Here is a 22,805-nt window from a genome sequence, read left to right as displayed (position 1 = left end):
ACTAGACGGACCTTTGTTGACAAAGTAATGTCTCTGCTTTTCAATATGCTATCTAGGTTGGTCATAACTTTCCTTCCAAGGTCATAACTTTCCTTCTTTTAATTGCATGGCTGCAGTCACCATCTGAAGTTATTTTGGAGCCCAGAAAAATAAAGTCTGACACTGTTTCCACTGTTTTCCTATATTTCCCATGAAGTAACGGGACCAGATGCCATGATCTTAGTTTTCTGAATGTTGAGCTTTAAGCCAACTTTTTCACTCTCCTCTTTCACTTTCATCAAGAGGCTTTTTAGTTCCTTTTCACTTTCTGCCATAAGGGTGGTGTCATCTGCATATCTGAGGTGATTGATATTTCTCCCAGCAATCTTGATTCCAGCTTGTGCTTCTTCCAGCCCAGCATTTCTTATTATGTACTCTGCATATAAGTTAAATAAGCAGGGTGACAATATACAGCCTTGATGTACTCCTTTCCCGATTTGGAACCAGTCTGTTGTTCAATGTCCAGTTCTAACTGTTGCTTCCTGACCTGCATATAGGTTTCTCAAGAGGCAGGTCAGGTGGTCTGGTATTCCCACCTCTTTCAGAATTTTCCACGGTTTCTTGTGATCCATGCAGTCAAAGGCTTTGGCATAGTCAATAGAGCAGAAATAGATGTTTTTCTGGAACTCTCTTCCTTTCTCCATGATCCAGTGGATGTTGGCAATTTGATCTCTGGTTCCTCTGCCTTTTCTAAAACCAGCTTGAACATCTGGAATTTCACAGTTCATGAATTGCTGAAGCCTGGCTTGGAGAATTTTGAGCATTACTTTACTAGCGTGTGAGATGAGTGCAAATGTGTGGTAGTTTGAGCATTCTTTGGCATTGCCTTTCTTTGGGATTGGAATGAAAACTGACCTTTTCCAGTCCTGTGGTCACTGCTGAGTTTTCCAAATGTGCTGGCATATTGAGTGCAGCACTTTCACAGCATCATCTTCCAGCATTTGAAATAGCTTAACTGGAATTCCATCACCTCCACTAGCTTTGTTCGTAGTGATGATTTCTAAGGCCCACTTGACTTCACATTCCAGGAGATCTGGCTCTAGGTGAGTGAGCACACCATTGTGATTATCTTGGTCATGAAGATCCTTTTTGTACAGTTCTTCTATTTTGAAAAATTCAGGGAGGTATGAAAAATATAAGCCATACATATTTTTACTGTCCAAACACTGCCTAATTTTGTTTTTGTTCCAGTTTTCATACATCTATATGTGATATTCCTGAAATACATATCATTGTAATGCAGCAGTGCATTTGGTTATTTCTAGTTAAAACTGTTGTGAAAGCTGTTCCTTGTTATTACATAATCTTTGAAATGACTCCTTTTAATACGTGTCATAGTCTATCCTTTGGGGGACTTTATTTTGGTTTTCACATGACTAAATTTATTCTTACTAGATTTTATTCCTCTTGTTTTTCTGAGGTTTATTTATTTATTTGTTTATTTTGGCATGGTGGGGAAAATTAAGAGAGCTTTACTTTTAATGCAGTGATGAGACAGTTGACCACTTTCTGGCTTTTATTGTCTTAACATGGTTTAAAATATTAATTTAAACCTCCAAAGTAGGGTACCCTAGGCTGTCTCCCACATTTGGGGGCACTTTTTATAAAACAGTGAAATCCTGCCACTTGGAGGCTGTTGTTTCTTTCTTCAACATGAAGGGAAACTTTAAAATAGCTTTAACCCACCTCCAATTTTTATATACATTGTTTTCATTTTTTTTATTATTTCAGAATATTATCACAATCCTCAATGTAAGTTTTTGTCTGCATCTACTTCTTTAGCAAACACTATTGTACAATTCTTCCGCCAGTAGTAAAGCAAATGTCCTTCTCTCTGCATCCTTGCCAGCACTGAGTATTTTTGTATCTACATAAACATACATACATTTTGCTGGTTTAATCCATGAAACATAGAATATAACTTTTGTTTTAATTTCCATTTCTGTGATTAATAGTAAGAATATTAAATCTGTATGTTAGCCTTTTTCTTCCTTTTGAAGTATTCAGGTATGTGGACAATTCTGTTGGCATGTTATTTTCTACTTACTGATATCTAAGAGTTCCTCAATGTGATTATTACATTAACTGTTCTGTTATGCTTGGTGTCCATGTTTTTCTCCATAATTACTTTTTGATTTACACTGTATTTTTTGCATGCAAATGTTTAAAATATATTCAAATCTATATTTTGCTTTGTGATTCTTTCCATTAATTTTATATTAAAAACTCATTCCCCTAAAATTATTAAATATTTTCTTCTGACTTTCTCATCTGGCAAATGAACTTTCCAATTTGGAATTTAGTCTAGTGAGTCATGTAAACAGAGGTTCTTAGTTGAATGTTTTCTGTATACTAAGCCAATTTGCTTGATTCTTTGGTCAAATATTCCTGTTTCAAAATGCTTTCTCCATCGCAGTTCTGTTTCCAAAAACTACCTGAGTCTCTTTGCAATCTATTCTATTCCATTGAGCTAACTATTGATTTTTACACCAGTACTACTCTGCTATAATGATTGTAGTTCAATGACTGTATTTATTTTTGTTTCTGGAAGGGCAACCCACCCCAACTCCCATATAAATTCCTCTGCAAATTTTTCTTGACTATTGTCATACAGTTATTCTTCCAAGTGAATATTAGAATCATTTTGACAAGTTTTTCCAAATCTCAATACAATAAAACTATATAATTGATCATGGAAAAATAACCATATCAAATATCTATCTTTCTAATACTAAGGCAAGTTTTCATTTGTTTCTGATTTTATGTGTCTAAGTAAAATTTTATAGCTTTCCTACGTAAGTCCTTAGATACTTTTTTCCTCCAAGTATTAGTGTTTTATGTACATTTCCAATTTTCTTAGATAATATATATTTGTATGGATTCATAAACAGAATCATTTTCTATTGTATTTTTTTTTGTTGGTAAATATTAGCACTTGAGGTAATCCTTGATTTCTGAACATGTATATTATAAACCAACCACTGTACTGAACCCTCTTATTGGTTTCTTAGGTTTTAGTTGAGTAACTGTGTATCCATCACTTTTAAACAAAATTAAGATACAATGTCTGACTTTTTTCTTGCTTAGATAAAAAGTAATACTTAAGCATATGCATTAAATGATACTTTCATTTATTTTTAAAAATTACCTTTTTGCAACTACTAAAATGACATAAAATTGAGGCCAAACTAGAAATGCAAAATATAACCCGTGTTCCTGTATTGGGCCACCTCCATTTCCCTTGGGTACTCAGTCTCGCTATTCAAAACTACCAAAAAGTCCTCTAAATGAAAGATATTAAGTCACTTCTCACCTGGATTAAACAGGATAGACAAAACAATCCAGCTGGTGATTAAGAATTTTGACAATTGTGGAAGACAAAGAAATACACCAGGAACCTATCCTCACGTAGACAGCAAGTTGTCTCTTATTTTAACCCCAGAGACAATAGGTAGGATAATTTTTAAAGTAGAACAGGGTCCAAACCTAGATATTTTCAGAAAGCAATTGCATGCACTTCCGTATATGAGCAGATTCTGTTTTCCTCAGATAAACCTAAGTTCCTTATTTTGAAAGATCAGGATAATAGTATCTAATTATTAATTCATCAAGTATTTGTCGTGCATCTAATCTGGATTTTGTATTATTGGGAAAGACTGGAGAACCATCTGTAAAAATAAGAGTAAGGAAGGAAGAGAACTTGAAAAGGGAAAGTGTTAGTCACGCAGTCGTGTCCAACTCTTTGCGACCCCATGGACAGTAGCCTGCCAGACTCCTCTACCCATGGGATTTCCCAGGCAAGAATACTGGTGTGGATTGCCATTTCCTCCTCCAGGGGGTCTTCCAAACTGAGGAATCGAACCCAGGTCTCCTGCATTCCAGGAAGATTCTTTACCAGCTGAGCCAGCAGGGAAGCCCCTAGGAAGGGAACCTAGCACATAACAAAAGCTCAATAAATAATATTATCATTACCTATTAGGATTATTTATTGTTAATCTCTAGAAGGCTTAAAGTCTAGTTCACCACTATATTCCTAGGGCCAAGCATGGAAAATGTTAATGTCCAACAAATATTTTGTTGAAATATTTGAATATTTGTTGACTGAAATTTTTTCAAAAGTCTCAGTTGTCAAAAAAATATTTTGACTTCATTCTTAACTGCTCACTTGAAATCAGTTCTTCAAAGATGCATTTACTAAAGCCAAGAGTACTCCTCTCAAAGTCAGAATGAGTTCTAAATTGCTCTTTTTATATAGGTAGTAAAGAAAATAGTTTCTAAAATATCATATCTTTACGTTGGCACAGAACAATGCTAGGAGGAAGAGTATTCATTCCTTCACTCATTGACCATTTATTAAGCATCTTCTACATGAAAGACACAAAACAAATGGTCATCACAGAGTTTACAGAAATTAAATGAATAGCCAAACAAATAAATAGGAAACTGCAAATTTTCAGTGCCATAGAAGAATAGAAAGGTGACGAGAGATTTGGGTTCATGAGGAAAAGAGATCAAGGAGACCCAATTGAGTACAGCTTGAACTGGCAAAGCATGGGGCATGCTCAAGAAACAGATTGGTATGACAGTGGTAAGAGGAAGAGGTGCCCAGGAGGAGACCAGAAAGAATCTCTGGAAACTGTCCCAGGTACATAATGAATCTTCTGCAGGGGACTGACTTGATTCTACCTGTTCTGGATGAAGAATGGGCGGCCCAAGCTGGGAACCAGGAGCTGGTAGGAAGCCCTACTAGTGGACCAAACAAAAGACAGTAACAACTTGGATGGAAATAAGAACTTATCAAGAGTTTATACATAGATATAGAAGACAGAACTTGCAAAAAATTGGTGATAGTTTTTGGTTTGGAGGACAAAGGGAACAGAGGCATCAGAGATGATTTTTGAGTTTCTGGCAACTCCCTGGACAGTGGTGCCATTTACCAGGATAAGAAAGATTAGAAAGTTGTTAAGATTGGAGTATTTTTGTGACTGTTATTTTTGTTGTTTAATATGGTTTTCTGCTGTCTGTTTGCATTGTGTTAGTGGGGAAGCAGAAAGGGAGGAAGGCAAACATTAACAAATCCATCTAGGCCAGGGTATATCAGCTCTGTTACCTGTTTAAGATCGAAACCCTAGATTACCTTGGTTTCTAGACAAGTGACATTTGTATAAATGAGGTACCTCTGAATACTGTTTTTCTCTATCATGTTTGGGTATATAAAAATTCAAATATATTGCCTGGATTAAATAAGCTTTAAAGTCTTTTCAAAAAACATACTATTTTATCTTTATGTCCTACTGATACTGACATAATACTAATACTGTCATTAAATACCTATCATAGGGTATACAGGGCTGAATAGAATTCCCCCCAAATTCATGCCCAACCAGAACCTAAAAACGTGACCTGATTACAAAACAGGATCTTTGGAGATGTAATCAAAGTTAAGTTGAGGTCACACTGAATTAGAATGGGTCCTAAATCCAGTATGAATGGTGTCCTTATTTATAAAGGGGGGAACTTCACAATGTGAAGATGAAGGCAGAAATTAGTTATGCTGTCCCAAAACAAGGAATACCTGGGTCTATCAGGAACTGGGAGAAGCCAGAAAGGATCCTCCTCTTGAGGCTTCCAAGGAAGAATGGCTTTGACTAAACCTTGATTTTGAACTTCTAATCTCCAGAACTGCAAAAGAATATATTTCTGACATTTTAAGCCATCTGTTTGTTGTTTAGTCACTAAGTCGCGTCTGACTCTTCGTGACTGACAGGCTCTAGTCGGGAAGATTAAATGAGATCACACATTTGAACTTATTTAGCTTAATACAGGGCATATAGCATATGTTAAATAAATATCCATTTTCCTTCCTCTGATAATGATCACCACCACTGGTTGTGGTTTATAAGTAACTCATACCTCTACCCAATTTAGGTTAAGTCTTAGCTCTAGGCTGGTTTTACAGCTGAGGAAACTGAGGCTTGGGAAACTTAAAAAGCTTGCTCACGATCACAAAGCTTAATAGGGAAGAGTCAGAGCTCAAACTCAACTGTCTCACCACCAAGATGAGATCCTAGAATACTTGCCTCTCACACCTGCAACATTTTAGTAAAATGACAGAGGAGAGGCACAAAGTGTTTTCAATGTCTGCAGTTCTCTCTCACATTTATTAACAAGTTTAGGGATCTAGTACAATTCAACTCTCCCCATTCACAGAGAAGCACAAAAATATAAAACCAGTGCTATCAGTGAACTTCACTTTCTACTGCTCCCATCAGCAGTGCTTCTGCTTTGCACATATGAATTTGAAGTCAAGGCATTATCACCAGATTGGACATTTATGGTTTTAATTTAATTAAATGCATTTTTCTCAAGTTTCTCCTGTTTCATTTTGGTGATACTGACTCATTCTTGCCACCTAAAAAGATGATAAAAATAAGTACTGTAAGCACGGAGGGAAGTGTGTCTAAACTTCATAGTCACAGATGTCCATCCTTTACAAATCGAAAAATAAAAGCACATTCTAAATTTACCTTTCCTCCTTAACTCAGTGAGTTGTAGGTCTGAATAAATCAGACATACAAATGTAAGGTGCAAAGCTGTTATTATGCAGTTTCAATTTCATAGAATTCTAGTGTAGGAGGGACTTCTAAAAAGTGGTGTGGTTCATCTGGACTCAATTAAGACAGTTATTTACCTGCCACCAAACCCTAGAAAGGAAAAGGATGCTCTGAGAGATTCTGAGAGTTACCTAAGACCGTATATCTATTTTGGGGGGGAACCCTTTGGAACACGGGTTTCCCGATTTCCGCGAAAGTATATTTATCCTTCTAAAGCTGTCATTGACTATTAAAGATGACATTGTCCTCTGGCTTTGTGCCAACTTCTCTTTTTCTTTATTAATTTGGCCTTAAAAAAAAAAAAAGAAGAAGAAGACCACTATAGATAACATCCCAGTGCTTCAAATTCCCTTAATTGACATCTAATGTGGAATTACCTTGCATCCCACGTTTAAAGCTCCCGATATGCACACATAGGTTCAAGAAAGGCCAACATGCTTCTCCTTCAAACTGGGCACTGATAATCTCTGTACTTTTCAAGTTTATCCTCCAGAAGGTTAACATCGCAGGCAATTTTGACAAGAGTTTGGAACCGAGATTCTCTTCCACGCTCTGTCCACACCCGTGCCCACGAGCAGAAGTTCTCTCCATTACAACCCACCACACGCGCGCGCGCGCACACACACACACACACATACCAAGGCAAGTAACAAAGGAAAACAGTCCCATAAAGCCTCAGCTATTTCATTCTCCAATCTACACCTGTCAAGAGACAAAACCCAAACGGGAATCCTTCCCTGGCAATATGTCCAACACTCCTCAGAGAAGCACGCACCGCGGCACCCCCGGCGTGCGCGGCTGTATACACAAAGAGCCGGTGCTGGGTTTGCCCGCGGTCCGGGGGACCAGCACATTCCCAGGACTGGTATCCTGGTATCTCCCCCATGCCCTCCTGCTCAGCAGAAAAGAACTATCCTTTATTTGACCCGCAGAGAGCCCAGGCTGGATGGCAGTGAATGGGCGTGGGGGGCGGGGGGCGGTTCCCGAATCCATCCCCTTCAGCCAGTCGGTCCCCAGCCTTTGGCATCTCCTAGCAGATGCACAATCGCGCGCTGTCACAGATGTCCGCTTCGCATCCTCTCCCGGCAAAGCCAGGTGCCCGGGTCCCCGCCGTGCGCATCCCCGCAAGCGCCCCTCCCCGCGCCCGTACCCACCCGGGCAGCCCCGCCGGGCGCGCCTGCCTACCTGGTGGCTTGGCTGTCAGTACGGCGGCGGAGCCTAGTCCCCCTCTCCTCCTCCGCGGCTACATCGCTCGGAGCGCCATGTTCCCGGTCTCCCCGGGCGCACGCCGGGCAACTACTACGGGCTGGGTAGGGGCAAAGGGGGCGGGGGCCGGCGGGAGGGGCCGGAGGCTGAGCCACAGCTTCCCACTCTCCACCCAGGCCTCCCCCAGCTACTGAGCATGCCCAGCTGCCCGGCTTCGCCCTGGGAGGACTTTCCAGGAGCGCGCGCAGCTGCTCCGGGTTTTCGTGGCTGCCGGAGGGAGGCTGGCAGTAGCAGCTGCGGGGGGCGGGGGGCGGGGGTGGAGAGGTTGCGGGGGGCGGGGGGAGTGTCTCACGCTGTGGGATCTGAGCTGGAGAAAGCCCTTCTCGCTGATCTGATCCCACTTTCCCTCTGCCATCCACGGGCAGCTCCTGCACGCCCCCTCCTCATACACACTGTGCAGAAATTTTGTGCAGGGCCAAAGCTGGACTGAGCTTAAGGGCAGAGCAAAGGGCGAGAGGGCGGGGCCGAGAGAAAGGTCCTTCCGCTAGTCTCGGTGCTACCACCTGGAACCTTGCAGCTTCAACTTCAAGGTGCCTAGGAATTAAAATGCAAATTCGGAATCGCTTGCTCTAGACTGGGGTCTGAGATCTACAAGCTGAACAAGCCCCCAGGGAATGCTGATGTCACTGGTTCTCCGACCATGTCGAGCAGCCGAGATCTAGAGAATCCCTCTTCTGTGACCTTTGGGTGGCTCTCCTGCAAGCAGCCAGCCTAGAAACGTTCTCTGGCTCCCACAGAAGCCGCTGCGACCTACAGACGGCTTGGCGTCTAACAGGTGAAGATGCCCTCGGGATGTTGTGCCCAACCCTGGAAGGAATCTCAGTACCACTGGACTCTGAGCACCCACACAAACTGGCTACTTTCTGACTTAGAATGTGAGTCTTAGGGAAAGCTTGACCTTTTCACGCTCTCTTTGCTAGTTGGGTAGCACACTCGTTGCCGGATGAGCCTCTATTCAAGTCTGAACCACCTGCCTTGGCTGTTCCCAACCTTTCCTGATCTGGGACAAAAACTTAGACTAGGCATCAAAATGTCAATTTATTGGGCATCTAATGGTAAGGCTAGGCTTGCCAGTTAAGAAGACCGACAGATCATGATAAGAATAGGGTGTTTATGTACCAAAAGATGACAGGGCTTTCAGATGAGTGATGTTTGGGTTGAAGCTTGCAAAGATATCTTGTAGTTCATCTTAAATCCCTGGGTTGCCCACTCCCTTCCCAACCCCTGAAGGCTCCAGCATTGTCAAAAATATTCAGTGCCTGTGGACAGAGCAGGGAAGAGAGGGTGGGACAAACTGAGAAAGTAGCACTGAAACATATACATTGCCACATGTAGAATAGATAGCTAGTGGGAAGTTGCTGTAATACAAGGAGCTCAACTGCGTGCTCTTTGACAGCCTAGGGAGTGGGGTGGGAGGTGGTAGGGAGGTTCAAGCAGGAGGGGCCAAGTGTGTACCTATAGCTGATTCATGTTATTCTATGGCAGAAACCAACACAATATTGTAAAACAATTATCCTCTAATTAAAAACAAATTTTAAAAAATTCACTGTCCAAGCTATAGTGAGAGAGATTCACTAAAGCATTCATGAATTTTCAACCTTGGAAATGAAGACGTCACACACATCTGCCTTAGCTGCCCCCAAAATACCTTCAGGAATTAGTGATACAGTATGTGATATCAAATTAAAAATAAAGGTTTATATGTGTTGGTACCCTGTTACACTTAATAACTCTTAACAGTTTTCTAATTAATGGTACAATATTTATCTTGTTTTCCATTAACAATATTTATTTGTTTTCCATTTGCTCAGTACCCTCAATGTAGTAGCTGCCATATCAAAACAGGAACCAGTACTTGAATGCAATCTCAAAAATGACAGAATGATCTCTGTTCATTTCCAAGGCAAACCATTCAATATCACGGTAATCCAAGCCTATGCCCCAACAGTAACGCTGAAGAAGCTGAAGTTGAACAGTTTTATGAAGACCTACAAGACCTTTTGGAACCAACACCCAAAAAAGATGTCCTTTTCATTATACAGGACTGGAATGCAAAAGTAGGAAGTCAAGAAACACCTGGAGTAACAGGCAAATTTGGCCTTGGAGTACAGGATGAAGCAAAGCAAAGGCTAATAGAGTTTTGCCAAGAGAACGCACTGATCACAGCAAACACCCTCTTCCAACAACACAAGGGAAGACTCTGTACATGGACATTACCAGATGGTCAACACCAAAATCGGATTGATTATATTCTTTGCAGTCAAAGATGGAGCAGCTCTATACAGTCAGCAAAACAAGACCAGGAGCTGACTATGGCTCAGATCATGAACTCCTTATTGCCAAATTCAGACTTAAATTGAGGAAAGTAGGGAAAACCACTAGACCATTCAGGTATGACCTAAATCAAATCCCTTATGATTATACAATGGAAGTGAGAAATAGATTTAAGGGACTAGATCTGATAGACAGAGTGCCTGATGAACTATGGTCTGAGGTTCGTGACATTGTACAGGAGACAGGGATCAAGACCATGCCCACGGAAAAGAAATGCAAAAAAGCAAAATGGCTGTCTGGGGAGGCCTTACAAATTGCTGTGGAAATAAGAGAAGTGAAAAGCAAAGGAGAAAAGGAAAGATATAAGCATCTGAATGCAGAGTTCCAAAGAATAGCAAGGAGAGATAAGAAAGCCTTCTTCAGCGATCAATGCAAAGAAATAGAGGAAAACAACAGAACAGGAAAGACTAGAGATCTCTTCAAGAAAATTAGAGATACCAGGGAACATTTCATGCAAAGATGGGCACAATAAAGGACAGAAATGATATGGACCTAACAGAAGCAGAAGATATTAAGAAGAGGTGGCAAGAATACACACAAGAACTGTACAAAAAGATCTTCATGACCCAGATAATCATGATGGTGTGATCACTCATCTAGAGCCAGACATCCTGGAATGTGAAGTCAAGTGGGCCTTAGAAAGCATCACTATGAACAAAGCTAGTGGAGGTGATGGAATTCCTGTTGAGCTATTTCAAATGCTGGAAGATGATGCTGTGAAAGTGCTGCTGCACTCAATATGCCAGCAAATTTGGAAAACTCTGCAGTGGCCACAGGACTGGAAAACGTCAGTTTTCATTCCAATCCCAAAGAAAGGCAATGCCAAAGAATGCTCAAACTACTGCATAATTGCACTCATCTCACATGCTAGTAAAGTAATGCTCAAAATTCTCCAAACCAGTCTTCAGCAATTCATGAACTGTGAATTTCCAGATGTTCAAGCTGGTTTTAGAAAAGGCAGAGGAACCAGAGATCAAATTGCCAACATCCTCTGGATCATCGAAAAAGCAATAGAGTTCCAGAAAAAAGATGTATTTCTGCTTTATTGGCTATGCCAAAGCCTTTGACTGTGTGGATCACAATCAACTGTGGAAAATTCTGAAAGAGATGGGAATATCAGACCACCTGACCTGCCTCTTGAGAAACCTATATGCAGGTCAGGAAGCAGCAGTTAGAGCTGGACATGGAACAACAGACTTGTTCCAAATAGGAAAAGGAGTACATCAAGTCTGTATATTGTCACCCTGCTTATTTAACTTATATGCAGAGGACATCATGAGAAATGCTAGGCTGGAAGAAGTACAAGCTGGAATCAAGATTACCTGGAGAAATATCAATAACCTCAGATATGCAGATGACACTACCCTTATGGCAGAAAGTGAAGAGGAACTAAAAAGCCTCTTGATGTAAGTGAAGGAGGAGAGTGAAAACATTGGCTTAAAGCTCAACATTCAGAAAATTAAGATCATGGCATCTGGTCCCATCACTTCGTGGCAAATAGATGGGGAAACAATGGAAACAGGGTCAGATATTATTTTGGGGGGGCTCCAAAATCACTGCAGATGGTGACTGCAGCCATGAAGTTAAAAGACGCTTGCTCCTTGAAAGAAAAGCTATGACAAACCTAGATAACATGTTAAAAAGCAGAGACATTACTTTGCCAACTAAGGTCCATCTAGTCAAGACAATGGTTTTTCCTGTGGTCGTGTATGGATGTAAGAGTTGGACTGTGAAGAAAGCTGAACGCCAAAGAATTGATGCTTTTGAACTGTGGTGTTGGAGAAGACTCTTGAGAGTCCCTTGGACTGCAAGGGGATCCAACCAGTCCATCCTAAAGGAGATCAGTCCTGGGTGTTCATTGGAAGGACTGATGCTGAAGCTGAAACTCCGATACTTTGGCCACCTCATATGAAGAGTTGACTCATTGGAAAGGACTCTGATGCTGGGTAAGGTTCAGGGCAGGAGGAGAAGGGGACAACAGAAGATGAGATGGCTGGATGGCATCGCCAACTCGATGGACATGAGTTTGGGTAAACTCCAGGAGTTGGTGATGGACAGGGAAGCCTGGCATGATGTAATTCCTGGAGTGGCAGAGTCGGACATGCCTGAGCGACTGAACTGACCGACTGACTGATGGTAAATGGATGATTCCTTTTCTCCCTCAATATTCCTATATATAGCAAGCTCGCTGGTGGTACAGTGGTTTAGAATCTGCCTGCCAATGAAAGAGACATGGGTTCACTTCCTGGCCTGGGAAGATTCCCCATGCCATGGGCAATTAAAGCCCACGTGCCGCAACTACTAACCCCAAGCTCTCTAGAGCCCAGGAACCACAACTATTGAGCCCCTGTCCTGCAACTACTGAAACCCGTGCACTTAGGCCTGTGCTCACAGCAAATGGAGTCACCACACTGAGAAGCTTGCACACCACAATGAAGGTAGCCCCTGTGTACTGAAACTAGAGAAAGCCCGCTTGGAGCAGAGAAAATCCAGCACGACCTAAAATACATTAATTAAATAAAAAAATATGTGTATATGGCAAATAAATGGAGAAAAAAAATGCAAACAGTGACAGACTTTATTCTCTTGGATTTCAAAATCACTGCAGATGGTGACTGCAGTCATGAAATTAAGACGCTTGCTCCTTGGAAGAAAAGTTATGACAAACCTAAACAGCATATTAAAAAGCAGAGACATCATTTTGCTGACAGAGCATGCATAGTCAAAGCTATGGTATTTCCAGTGGTCATGTATGGATGTGAGAGTTGCACCATAAAGAAGGCTGAGTCCCGAACAATTGACGCTTTCCAACTGTGGTGCTGGACAAGACTTTTCATAGTCACTTGGATAGCTAGGAGAGCAAACCAGTCAATCTTAAAGGAAGTCAACCCTGAATGTTCATTGGAAGGACTGATGCTGAAGCTCTAGTACTTTGGCCACCTGATACAAAGAGCCAACTCATTGGAAAAGACCCTGATTCTGGGAAGATTGAGGGCAGGAGGAGAAGGGGATGACAGAGAATGAGATGGTTGGATGGCATCACCGACTCAATGGACATGAGTTTGAGTAAACTCCGGTAGTTGGTTATGGACAGGGAGGCCTGGCATGCTGCAGTCCATGGGGTTGCAAAGAGTTGGACTTGACTTAGTGACTGAACAACAATGTATAAAGGAGAAATATGTCCTGGTATATTATACCTTGCTTTTCTATTTAAAACAATATGCATGTGTGGTAAGTTGTTTCAGACATGTCCAACTCTTCACGACCCCATGGCCCACCAGTCTACTCTGTCCATGGGATTCTCCAGGCAAGAAAACTGTAATGGGTTGCCATACACTCCTCCAGGGGATCTTCCCAACCCAGGGATCGAACCTGCGACTCTTCTGTCTCTTGTATTGGCAGGCAGGTTCTTTACCCCTTTCGCTGGGATAGGCATCTCTAAATCAATTCCTTGATTTTCTAAATCACACAGGTAACCTTAACTGTCCACCTACCACCACCACTCCTGTCATTATTTGCATAAATATTTCCTATTTTTTACTTTCTTTTCTGTGTTCTTGTGCAGATGCAAAAGTCAGAAATTATTTTTATACAGGTGTTGTTTGTTTGTGATTGATTGACATCAATTAAAATTTTGTTTTGAAGTACTGAACTTTAATCATTTCCTTTCCTATATAAAGCTTGTTTTTGTGTGGCTACGTCTACTGGTTAAATACTATAATTATTGTTAGTTGCCTCAGTTTTTTTAGGAGTTATGCAAGGTAAACTATTATAAATGAATAATAATACTGTTTCTATAAATACTGCATTGCATAGGGGTTTACTTTTTATACATACAATGTCATCTCTTTAGAGTCTAGCAGGCAAGATATTAATTAAGTACCAAAATCTGTGAGAGGGAGATACAGTGGGCCGCGTTGGGTAGAGGTAGAAGTCAAGCTGTGATGCCACAACTAATGAGCCCCTGTGCTGCTCATCTTGTGGTGTCCGAGACAAGCCTCTTATGTAAATTCCCTTGGTTTTAAAATCTGCCATCTACCAATATTAACAGTCTGGACTGGTCTGCCCCTTTCTTCAGTTTCTCCTTGCCTATGGGTGTGGGGAGTCATTTTAGATTTTACCCAGAAGCTCCCAAGTTTGTGAACCAACAGAAGTACATTGTCTATTTAAGTATCTGGCTCTATACACTTTTTGCATGTGAAATGATTAATTATGATCTCTTGAGCTGGCACGAACTCATTCTCTGACACTTGAGACATTATTTCATCTACTATCAAAATCTGTATTTGTAATTTTGGAGGGGAAAATAACTGTTAAGTAATAACTAAGAGGACTTAACTGGTGCTCCAGTGGTTAAGACTCCTTGCTTCTGCTGCAGGGGGTGTGCATTTGATTCCTGGCTGGGAAACTAAGATCCCATGTGCCACATGGCCAAAAAGTAAAAATTAAAATAATAATAATAACTAGAAGTGTCTGTTTTTCAGTATAATAAAGCTAAATACCAGTGAATGTTTCATGAAAAATGAACCTCAACCAACTTGTTTAACACCAAAAACCATGAAAAGATGTGTCTGAGGGTTAGAGAAAGTAATCAATTGGTTGAGAAGATTAAGACTGCATTCTGGAATCAAGGTTGACTGCCCCAGCTCACTCTCTTCCCTTATGTATTCAGCAACAGATAGCTAGAATCCTCCAAAGATGAATCACAATTATAAAGAAATCAGCATGGACTCCAGAAAGGAACCAGACATGTGCTTAGATAATGAGGTGGGGGGTGGGGGAGGGGCATGCCAGAAAGAATAGGGGACAGGAATGAATGTTTCAAGAAACACACATAAAAAGAATAATATGTTTCTGAAGAAGAATTACTGCCAAGGAAACAGATAAAAGTTCAGACAAGTATTTCCCCAAAGTTCTAAAGTAAAGAAAGATAATATGATCTAACAAAAAAAAAATTTTTTTTTTTTTAAATACAAGGGTTTGAAGAAGAGACAACATGACCAAAATGAAAGGGAAACTGGCAGAGTTCAGACAGAAATAAAAAGGAAATTAATAAACTATCCAAAAGATTAAAAAAAGAGAGAGAGAGAAATAAGACTAAACACAGCTGAAATTCAGTGATAGATGCACAGTTCTTAACTACAAAAAAGAATATAAAGTCAATTGTAGGAAAATTATATAGAAATCGAACAAAAGAGATCCAACACATGAACACATGTAGGCTTGCACTAGCATGCAAGAGCTGATTAGACATACCTATTCCTAACTTCATTTTCAATGACATCACATTGGTAGCTTAAAATTAATGATTGTAAGACTTAGAGAACAAACTATGGTTGCCTGGGAGAAGGGTGAGGAAAAGGGATAGTTAGGGAGTTGGGGATGGACATGTACTTACTGCTATGTTTAAAATGGGTAACCAACAATGACCTACTGGAACTCTGCTGAATGTTATGGGGCAACTCAGAAGGGAGGGGATTCGGGGGGAGAATGGATGCATGTATATGTACGACTGAATCCCTTCACTGTTCACCTAAAACTGTCACAACATTGTTTAATTGAATATATTCCAATACAAAACAAAAAAATTAAAAGTAATAACCACTGTAGGAGTATTCACACCACATTAATTGACAGACATTACACATTAGAGTTTTTTGTTTATTTTCATATACCAGGGCACCAGTTTGTACAAATTTTGCTGAAAACAAAACAAATAATAACAAACACAGAATAAAATGGAATCAAAAAATTAGTCAAATTTTTGTTTGACTAATTTTTGTTTTGATTTCTGTAACACAAGATAATTTCCTGAAATAAAAAGTCTTAAGTCTGCTGAATGGAAGAACACAGTCGAAATATACTCTAGTGAAGTTATAGAATTTCACAAGCAAATCATCTTTGCTGCATCCAGGCAGAAAAGGTAATTTACATACAAGAAAAGGAAAATCAAGCTGCCTTAGATTGCTTCACAGCATCATTTAATGCCTGAGGGAATGTGCTCTTGGAAGAAACAGTGACCCAGAAAGGTAAGTTTTGCCTAGTCAGGCTGTTCTTCAGGTTTTCAAGGCAACAGTCAATTGTTCCCAAAAATACAACACATTAGGATATAAAGCAGATATAAACCTTAAACAAAGAAATAAAAAACTAGTTTATCATGAAATATACCCAACAAAAAAGAAAGTGAAAGTGAAAGTCACTCAGTAGTGTCCGACTATTTGTGACCCCATGGACTATACAGTTCATGGTATCCTCCAGGGCAGAATACTTGAGTGGGTAGCTTTTCCATTCTCCAGGGGAACTTTCCAAACCAGGGATCAAATCCAGGTGTCCTACATTGCAAGCTGATTCTTTACCAACTGAGCCACCAGGGAAGCCCTTATCTAGCAGAGGTAAATTTAAAAAGCAATTCTCAAAAATGGTGAAGACATGATCAAATGGAAGAATGATAATCATCAGTAAAGTTCAGTTGTTCAGTCATGTCCGACTCTTTGTGACCCCAAGAACTGAGGCACATCATGTTTCCCTGTCCATCACCAACTCCCAAAGCTTGCTCAAACTGATGTCCGTCTAATTGGTGATGCCATCCAACCATCTCATCCTTTGTCATTCCCTCTCCTCCCACCTTCAAACTTTCCCAGCATCATGGTCCTTCCCTAAGAGTCAGTTCTTCACATCAGGTGGCCAAAGTATTGCAGTTTCAGCTTCAGCATCAGTACTTCCGATGAATATTCAGGTCTGATTTCCTTTATGACTGACTGGTTGATCTTCTTGCAGTCCAAGGGACTCTTAAGAGTTCTCTCCAATACCACAGTTCAAAAGCATCAGTTCTTCGGTGTTCAGCTTTCTTTATAGTCCAGGCCTCACATCCATACATGACTACTGGAAAAACCATAGCTTTGACTAGACAGACCTTTGTTGGCAAAGTAATGTCTCTGCTTTTGAATATGCTGTCCAGGTTGTTCATAGTTTTTCTTCCAAGGAGCAAGCATCTTTTAATTTCATGGCTGCAGTAACAATCTGCAGTGATTTTGGAATCCCCCAAAATAAAGTCTCTCACTGTTTCCATTGTTTCCCCATCTATTTGCCATGAAGTGATGGGACCAGATGCCATGATCTTAGTTTTCTGAATGTTGAGTTTTAAGTCAAATTTTTCAATCTCCTCTTTCACTTTCATCAAGAGGCTTTTTAGTTCCTCTTCACTTTCTGCCATAAGGGTGGTGTCATCTGCATATCTTAGATTATTGATATTTCTCCCAGCAATCTTGATTCCAGCTTGTGCTTCTTCCAGCCCAGCGTTTCTCATGATGTACTCTGCATATAAGTTAAATAAACAGGGTGACAATATACAGCCTTGATGTACTCCTTTTTCTATTTGGAACCAGTCTGTTGTTCCATGTCCAGTTCTAACTGTTGCTTCTTGAGGCAAGTAAGGTACTGGTACACCCGTATCTTGAAGAATGTTCCACACATTGTTTTGATCCACACAGTCAAAGGCTTCTGCAGTCAATAAAGCAGAAGTAGATTTTTTCTAGAACTCTCTTGCTTCTTCAATGATCCAACAGATTTTGGCAATTTGATCTCTTGTTCTTCTGCCTTTTCTAAATCCAACTTAAACATCTGGAAGTTCACGGTTCATGTACTGTTGAAGCCTTGCTTGGAGAATTTTGAGCATTACTGTGCTAGTGTGTGAGATGAGTGCAATTGTACAGTAGTTTGAACATTCTTTGGCATTGCCTTTCTTTGGGATTGGAATGAAAACTGACTTTTTCCAGTCCTGTGGCCACTGAGTTTTCCAAATTTGCTAGCATATTGAGTGTGCCATGTTCACAGCATCATCTTTTAGGACTTGAAATAGCTCAGCTGGAATTCCATGACCTCAATTTGCTTTGTCCATAGTGATTCTTCCTAAGACACACTTGACTTCATATTCCAGGATGTTTGGCTCTAGGAGAGGGATCAAACCATCATGGTTATCTGGGCCATGAAGATCTTTTTTTGTATAGTTCTTTTGTGTATTCTTGCCACCTCTTCTTATCATCTTCTGCTTCTGTTAGGTACATACCATTGCTGTCCTTTATTTTGCCCAAATTGCATGAAATGTTCCCTTGGTATCTCTAATTTTCTTGAAGAAATCTCTGTTCTTTCCCATTCTATTGACTTCCTCTATTTCTTTGTATTGATCACTGAGGAAGGCTTTCTTATCTCTCCTTGCTGTTCTTTGGAGTTCTGCATTCAAGTGTGTATATCTTTCTTTTTCTCCTTTGCCTTTCTCTACCCTTCTTTTCTCAGCTATTTGTAAGGCCTCCTCAGACAAGCATTTTGCCTTTTTGCATTTGTTTTTCTTTGGGATGGTCTTGATCACTGCCTCCTGTACAATGTCGTGAACCTCTGTCCATAGTTCATCAGGCCTTTTGTCCATCAGATCTAATCCCTTGAATCTATTTGTCACCTCCACTGTATAATCATAAGGGATTTGATTTAGGTCATACCTGAATGGTCTAGTGGTCTTCCCTACTTTCTTAAATTTACATCTGAATTTTACAATAAGGGTTCATGATCTGAGCCACAGTCAGCTCCTGGTCTTGTTTTTGCTGACTGTATAGAGCTTCTCCATCTTCAGCTGCAAAGAATATAATCAATCTGATTTCAGTATTGACCATCTAGTGATGTCCATGTGTAGAGTCTTTTCTTGTGTTGTTGGAAAAGGGTGTTTCATATGACCAGTGCATTTTCTTTGCAAAATTCTGTTAGCCTTTGCCCTGCTTCATTTCGTATTCCAAGGCCAAATTTGCATGTTACTCCAGTTGTCTCTTGATTTCCTACTTTTGCATTCCAGTCCCCTATGATGAAAAGGACTTCTTTTTTGGGTGCTGGTTTCATATAAAAATGGTGGAGTAGAGGGACATGTGTTCATTTTCTCCTGCAAGAACACCAAAACTACAACTCACTGCTGAACTACCATTGACAGAAGAATGTTGGATCCCACCCAAAAAAGATACCCCACATCCAAGGGCAAAGGAGAAGCACCAGTAAGATGGTAGAAAGGGTGAAATCACACTTAGAACCAAACTCCAGACCTCCCAGACACACTCGGAAGGCTCAAACAAAAGCTGTATGCACCAGAAGACCCCACAGAGACGGAGCCAGACCTGCCTTTGAGAGTTGAATGTCTCCTGTGGAGGTACAGGTCAGCAGTGGACTGCCATAGGGGCTCTGGGTGCATCAGTTCTGGGTGTGGCATGAGCCATCTTGGAGGGGGTTGCCATTAACCCCACCAGAGAGCTGCTGAGCCAATGACCCATAAACTGCAGAACAATTATACCGAATAAATTCCAACACTGTTAAGAAAGTTCTAGGACCCACAGCAGATTTCCCAACCTGGGGATCTAGCAAAGGGACTGAGAACCCCCAGGGAATTTGACTTTGGAGGCCAGTGGGATTTGATTACTAAACTGGGGAAACAGACTCTCCGAGGGCACAAACAAAATCTTGTGTGCACCAGAACCCAGGAGAAAGGAGCAGTGACCCCACAAGAGACTGACCCAGACTTTCTGTGAGTATCCAGGATTCTCCGGTAGAGGCATAGGTAAACAGTGCCCTGCTGCAGGATCGGGGGCACTGAGTGCAGCAGTGTGTGCATGGGACCTTTTGAAGGAGGTCATCATTATCTTCATTATCTCCACCATAGTTTGGTTTCAGATCAAACAACAGGGAGGGAACAGAGCCCCACCCTTCAACAGAAAATTGGATTAAAGATTTACTGAGCATGGCCAGCCCATCAGAATAGGACCCAGTTTCCCCCTCAGTCAGTCTCTCTCATCAGAAAGCTTCCATAAGCCTCTTATCCTTATCCCTCAGAGGGTAGACAGAATGAAAACCACAGTCACATAAACCTAGTCAAACTGATCACATAGACGACAGCCTTGTCTAACTCCATGACACTATGAGCCATGCCATTTAGGCCACCCAAGATGGATGCAAAAGTATGAAGTCAAGAAACACCTGGAGTAACAGGCAAATTTGGCCTTGGAGTACAGAATGAAGCAAAGCAAAGGCTAATTAGAGTTTTGCCAAGAGAATGCTCTAGTCGTAGCAAACACCCTTTTCCAACAACACAAGAGAAGACTCTACACATGGACATCACCAGATGGTCAACACCAAAATCAGATTGATTATATTCTTTGCAGCCAAAGGTGGAGAAGCTCTATGAGAGCTGACTGTGGCTCAGATCATGAACTCCTTATTGTCAAATTCAGACTTAAATTGAAGAAAGTAGGGAAAACCACTAGACCATTCAAGTATGACCGAAATCAAATCCCTTATGATTATACAGTGGAAGTGAGAAATAGATTTAAGGGACTACATCTGATATACAGAGTGCCTGATGAACTATGGATGGAGGTTTGTGACATTGTACAGGAGACAGGGATCAAGACCATCCCCATGGAAAAGAAATGTAAAAAAGCAAAATGGCTGGGGTGGCCGTACAAATAGCTGTGAAAATAAGAGAAGTGAAAAGCAAAGGAGACAAGGAAAGATAAAAGCATCTGAATGCAGTGTTCCAAAAATAGAAAGGAGAAATAAGAAAAGATTCCTTAGCAATCAATGCAAAGAAATAGAGGAAAACAACAGAATGGGAAAGACTAGAGATCTCTTCAAGAAAATTAGAGATACCAAGGGAACATTTCATGCAAAGATGGGCTTGATAAAGGACAGAAATGGTATGGACCTAACAGAAGCAGAAGATATTAAGAAGAGGTGGCAAGAATACACAGAACTGTATAAAAAAGATCTTCACGACCCAGATAATCACGATGGTGTGATCACTGACCTAGAGCCAGACATCCTGGAATGTGAAGTCAAGTGGGCCTTAGAAAGCATCACTACAAACAAAGCTAGTGGAGGTGATGGAATTCCTGTTGAGCATTTCAAATGCTGGAAGATGATGCTGTGAAAGTGCTGCTGCACTCAATATGCCAGCAAATTTGGAAAACTCTGCAGTGGCCACAGGACTGGAAAAGGTCAGTTTTCATTCCAATCCCAAAGAAAGGCAATGCCAAAGAATGCTCAAACTACCGCACAATTGCATTCATCTCCCACACTAGTAAAGTAATGCTCAAAATTCTCTAAGCCAGGCTTCAGCAATATGTGAACCGTGAACTTCCAGATGTTCAAGCTGGTTTTAGAAAGGCAGAGGAACAAGAGGTCAAATTGCCAACATCTGCTGGATCATCGAAAAAGCAAGAGAGTTCCAGAAAAGCATCTATTTCTGCTCTATTGACTATGCCAAAGTCTTTGACTGCATGGATCACAATAAACTGTGGAAAATTCTGAAAGAGATGGAATACCAGACCACCTGACCTGCCTCTTGAGAAACCTGTATGCAGGTCAGGAAGCAGCAGATAGAATTGTACATGGAACAACAGACTGGTTCCAAATAGGAAAAGAAGTACGTCAAGGGTGATATTGTCACCCTGCTTATTTAACTTATATGCAGAGTACATCATGAGAAACACTGGACTGGAAGAAGCACAAGCTGGAATCAAGATTGCCGGGAGAAATATCAAGAACCTCAGATATGCAGATGACACCACCCTTATGGCAGAAAGTGAAAAGGAACTAAAAAGCCTCTTGATGAAAGTGAAAAAGGAGAGTGAAAAAGTTGGATTGAAGCTCAACATTCAGAAAACAAAGATCATGGCATCTGGTCCTATCACTTCACGGGAAATAGATAGGGAAACAGTGGAAACAGTGTCAGACTTTATTTTTCTGGACTCCAAAATCACTGCAGATGGTGATTGCAGCCATGAAATTAAAAGACGCTTACTCTTTTTGAAGGAAAGTTATGACCAACCTGGATAGCATATTCAAAAGCAGAGATATTACTTTGCCAACAAAGGTCCATCTGGTCAAGGCTATGGTTTTTCCAGTGGTCATATATGGATGTGAGAGTTGGACTGTGAAGAAAGGTGAGCTCTGAAGAATTAATGCTTTTGAATTGTGGTGTTGGAGAAGACTCTGAGAGTCCTTTGGACTGCAAGGAGATCCAACCAGTCCATCCTAAAGGAGATCAGTCCTGGGTGTTCTTTGGAAGGACTGATGCAAAAGCTGAAACTCCAGTACTTTGGCCACTTCATGAGAAGAGTTGACTCATTGTAAAAGACTCTGATGCTGGGAGGGATTGAGGGCAGGAGGAGAAGGGGACGACAGAGGATGAGATGGCTGGATGGCATCACCAACTCAATGGACATGAGTTCGGGTGATCCCTGGGAGTTGGTGTTGGACAGGGAAGCCTGGCGTGCTGCAGTTCATGGGGTCGCAAAGAGTCGGACACGACTGAGTGACTGAACTGAAGATGGATCTGTCATGGTGGAGAGTTTGACAAAACGTGGTCCACTGGAGAAGGGAATGGCAAACCTCTTCATTGTTTTTGCCTTGAGAACCCCATGAACAGTATGAAAAAGCAAAAATATAGAACACTGAAAGATGAACTCCCCAGGTCTGTAGGTGCCCAATATAGTACTAGGGAACAGTGCAGAAATAACTCCA

General features: G+C 41.0%; 1 protein-coding gene across 5 annotated transcripts in view; it reads right to left on the bottom strand.

The window, feature by feature from the left end:
* The window catches only part of PAK5 (p21 (RAC1) activated kinase 5), a 422,360-nt gene extending 414,218 nt beyond the window's left edge, over positions 1–8,142 (bottom strand). For 4 of the 5 annotated variants that reach the window (XM_086335108.1, XM_086335109.1, XM_086335106.1 and 1 more), the window contains exon 1: positions 7,839–8,134. The gene's annotated coding sequence lies outside the window, so the exon portion shown is untranslated. Of the gene's footprint in view, positions 1–7,838 lie in introns of all 5 variants that reach the window. The other variant, XM_086335113.1, reaches the window with a different exon arrangement.
* Between the last annotated feature and the right edge of the window lie 14,663 nt (positions 8,143–22,805).

The sequence above is a fragment of the Bos grunniens genome, chromosome 13, assembly GCF_055505025.1.
Source record: "Bos grunniens cultivar Pamir isolate PY7600 chromosome 13, Bosgru_T2T1.0, whole genome shotgun sequence".
NCBI classification, from domain to species: Eukaryota; Metazoa; Chordata; class Mammalia; order Artiodactyla; family Bovidae; genus Bos; species Bos grunniens.
The sequence above is the reverse complement of the archived record's forward strand: the minus strand, read 5'-3'. Positions and strand labels throughout refer to the sequence as shown.